This window comes from Pinus tabuliformis, chromosome 7 (genome assembly GCF_031772625.1).
Source record: "Pinus tabuliformis cultivar Carrire ecotype Pingquan chromosome 7, CPIR1, whole genome shotgun sequence".
Lineage (NCBI taxonomy): Eukaryota > Viridiplantae > Streptophyta > Pinopsida > Pinales > Pinaceae > Pinus > Pinus tabuliformis.
The window spans coordinates 690,465,641-690,470,062 of record NC_142293.1 but is presented as its reverse complement, the minus strand read 5'-3'; the positions used below and the strand labels follow the sequence as shown (position 1 = coordinate 690,470,062).

General features: G+C 42.0%; 1 pseudogene; it reads left to right on the top strand.

Moving 5' to 3' along the window:
• Positions 1–489: 489 nt before the first annotated feature.
• On the top strand, positions 490–3,946 carry LOC149249370 (putative pentatricopeptide repeat-containing protein At3g13770, mitochondrial pseudogene; annotated as a pseudogene).
• Positions 3,947–4,422: the final 476 nt, after the last annotated feature.

Here is a 4,422-nt window from a genome sequence, read left to right as displayed (position 1 = left end):
AGGTAACCGTTGGGGTCTCTGCTCTAGCTATTTAAACAGGCGACGCTGGATCTGTTTTTCAACTTGTCCTGACGATGAACCACACTGGTTGTTTTTCAACTTGTCCTGACGATGAACCACACTGGTTGATTCGAAACGCGTCGACAAAAGATTGATTATGTGATTTTGCCGAAAATTTTCTAAACAATATCAAAACATTTATCAAATCATTTTTTATTTTTTTATTATTTTTTTATTTAAAACATAATTTTTTTATTTTTATTTTATTTTAATTTGAAAAAATACATCCAAAAACACCTCAGAGGTCATTCTAGGCCCTTCCAACACCTAACGGGTCACGCTTTCTTTCAAGAGGAGAGGCCGCCATCGAAATTTTGAAAAACCTCCGCCTCAAAAAATTAATAAAATGAGTAAGCATGCTCGACGGATAAAGCCGCCATCACCGACAGGATGACTAAACAACATCAAAGAGGAAACTAGGAGATAGGACAGGAGGATATCTCCCGGGCGAGCTAGTTATAGGACTTAACCAAACATCTCGCGACACGAGCTGACGACAGCCATGCAGCGCCTTGCTAGATGAACACGGCCGCTTGCTGCTTGCTGGGAGAATACACCCCGGCTGGTCCAAGAACCAATACACACATCTAGATAATCTAGATATATTGGGTTATTGAATGAGCTTTATATTGGGTTATTGAATGACCTTTCTGTTGTTAAATGAGCTTCTCAAAAACATCTAGATAATCTAGATATATTGGGTTATTGAATGAGCTCTGTTGTGAATTTGATCAAATTTAGAAGTGAAAATTCGGAGGAAAACACATCTTAGTTTCGGCTCTTGCTGTGATGGTAAATTAGAAGCGCATTGAAGTTGATATCCTTCCACTTTCCCTCGTGTGGGAAAGGGTGGTGGAGGTTGTTCAACGGCAATGCCCATCGGATTATTATTATGGAGAAACAAAAGCAGCAGGGTGCTCTTATATGTCCAACCTCTGCTCCATCTTCATGCAGCAACTAACCTCATCCTCACACACTGTGACACTGATCCTAATCCCGATCCTCTTCCACCAAAACAACTACATGGAACTGTTAACAGAACCCATTTTGATGATATCACAAGATTGTGTAAGCTGGGGCGATTGAGAGAAGCCGTCCTAACATTGCATAACATGGACGCCCTTGGTATTCCAGCCGATCATGCTACCTATGTTTCTCTCTTGCAGGGATGTGTCAGCACAACAGCCCTCCCAGAGGGAAAAATAATCCATGCCCACTTCATACAGACGGGATTCAACCCAAACACTTTTCTACAAACCAAACTTTTGATAGTGTACGTTAAATGCCGGATTTTGGTAGATGGTCGCCAAGTGTTTGATGAAATGCCTGAAAGAAATGTGGTTTCATGGACTGCCCTGATTGCAGCTTACTCTAAGAATGGTTACGATAAAGAAGCCCTGACATTGCTTTCCCAAATGCGGCAAATGGGCATCGAAATGGATGAATTCACTTTCGCTAGCGTTCTTCCCTCATGCGCCAACATGGGAGCTCTGGAATATGGAAAGGAGGCGCATGGAGCCATAATTAGAAGCGGATTTCAGTGTGATGCATTTATAGGGAGTGCCCTTTTGGATCTGTATTTCAAATGTGGAAGTCCGCAGGATGCATGCAAAGTGTTTGACAAAATGACTGAACATGACACTGTCTCATCGAATGCGATGCTTTCAGGATATACTCAGAACGGGCTCGTCAAGGAGGCTCTCAAGTTGTTTCATGAAATGCCCGACCGGGACACGGTCTCCTGGAATACCATGATTGCAGGATGTGCTCAGAATGGGCTTGTTTGTGAGGCTGCAGAGCTCTTTCAGCAAATGCCTGAAAGAAGTTTGGTGTCATGGAACACAATGATTTCAGGGTATGCCCAAAATGGGCATGTTACTGAGGCGCTGAAGCTCTTTCAGGAAGCACCTAAACAAGACACAGTCTCATGGAATACAATGATAGCTGGATATGTACAGAATGGGAATTTTCAGGATGCTTTGAATCTTTTTCGACGAATGCAAGAGACTACTGTGCAACCCAGCTCAGTGACATTTGCATGCATTCTCCCAGCTTGCGCTGGCTTGGCAGCTCTGGGAGTTGGTAAAGAGATTCATGAAATTATAATTAGAGGTAGGTTTCAGTATGACATCTTTGTGGGGAACGCCCTTATGGACATGTATGCCAAATGTTCGAGCATAGAGGATGCACTTAAAGTTTTTGACAGACTGCCTCAAAGGAATGTAGTGTCATGGACTACTATGGTTGCGGGATATGCACAGGATGGACATGTTGATGAAGCCCTGAAGTTTTTTCAGACAATGCCTGAACGGAATGTGATATCATGGAATGCAATGATTGCAGGATACGCACAAACTGGGTATATTGATAAGGCTCTGGAACTTTTTCAAAACATGCCTGAACGAGATGTAGTTTCATGGAATGCTATAATTTCAGGATGTACACAGAGTGGGAATTTCAGCGGCACTCTGAAGTTCTTTCAACAAATGCAAGTGACAGGTGTGGGGCCAAACTGTGTCACGTTCACCAGTGTTCTTCCAGCATGTGCTAACTTGGCAGCTCTAGAACATGGCAAGAAAGTCCATGAAGATATAATTAGAAGTGGAGTTCAGTTTGATACATTTGTGAGTAACGCCCTTATTGACATGTATGCCAAATGCGGGAGCTTGGAGGATGCGTACAGAGTGTTTATCAAGATGCCTCAACGAGATGTCATCTCGTGGACTGCTATGCTTGTAGCATATGCTACACACGGGTGTGGCAAGGAAGCCCTCCAACTCTTTGAACAAATGCAGCAATCCCATATAAATCCAAATGAGACCACCTTCATTGGCATTTTATCTGCATGCGGCCATGCAGGCCTAGTGGATGATGGCTGGAAATACTTTGATTCTATTGCTAGAAATTATCACATTATGCCTACAATAGACCATTATTGCTGCATGGTTGACCTTCTCGGTCGTGCTGGCCATCTTCATGAGGCATACCATTTTGTAAACAAAATGCCAATAAAACCAAATGATGCTGTCTGGGGATCCTTGCTTGGTGCCTGCAGAAACCATTCCAATATAGAGTTAGGAGAACTTGTGGCTGACAATCTTCTTGAGACACATTCAAATAATGCTGCACATTATGTGCTACTGTCGAATATTTATGCAGCAGCAGGCAGGTGGGCCGATGTAGAAAAGGTCCGAAAATTGATGATTAATAGGAAAGTAAGAAAGACACCTGGATGCAGCTGGATTGAGCTGAATGGTGTTGTTTATACTTTCCTTGTAGGTGACCGAGCACACCCACAGACACAGGAAATCTATGCAGAATTGGATAGATTATATGGGCAGATCAAGGAAGCAGGATATGTACCTAACAGAAGCCTTGCCCTGCATGATGTGGAAGAGGAGCAGAAAGAAGATATGGTTTGCCATCATAGTGAAAAGCTAGCCATTGCGTTCGGGCTTATCAACACTCCTCCTAAGACATCTATTCGGATCATCAAGAATCTTAGAATGTGCGGTGAATGCCACTTGGCTATAAAGTTCATCTCCAAGATTGTTGTAAGAGATTTTTATTTGCGGGATGCCACCCGGTTCCATCATTTCAAGGATGGAAAATGTTCTTGTAGGGATTATTGGTGATACCAAGTGCAATGAGTGGGAAATTTATGCTTCTGCCCAACATCCGGATGCATATCACTAGCCTTATCTTGGTAGCGTAGGGCTTAGTAATTCTTTGTTTCTGTGAGTGTTCTGTGAAGGTATACTGTTCTGATATCCAAAATTCCATTTGGATGGAAAGCATTGATTAAAGCGGGACAGTATGTTAGAGGCACAAAGCAGAGGTATCTATTGTTCTTGGTCACCTCAAAATTCAACCATTTGTTATACTAGTTGATAATCCTAGGTGTGACTCTCGGCTGGGTCACTTCCACCATCTTATCATGCCACTCCATGAATGCTCCATTGTTATAATCCCAGTGGTACACATCTTGTCACATCCACCAATCACGATTATTATTCTCTCTAGCCACTCTTCTCAAAAGTATTGTATGGAGAAAGCCAAATATCTTGTTTCTGGTAAAATAGCTTGGACTCGTTGTAATAATAGTGCTAAATATACTTTTCTAACTTTTAACTCCAAGATCAATGACAAATAGTCCCAAATACACTTTTCTAATTTTGAACTCCAAGCTCAATGACAAATAATCAATTGTCAATTATTGACATCTACATAAAAGAAACAACGAATTCGCACTTCTGTTTAAAGTCAAAAGTGAATATGTATATATATTTTAGTGTTATCAGGACTGCCCATTCTGTAACTGTCCATACCAGCCAGCCGTTGAACTTGTCTCTGGACTGGACC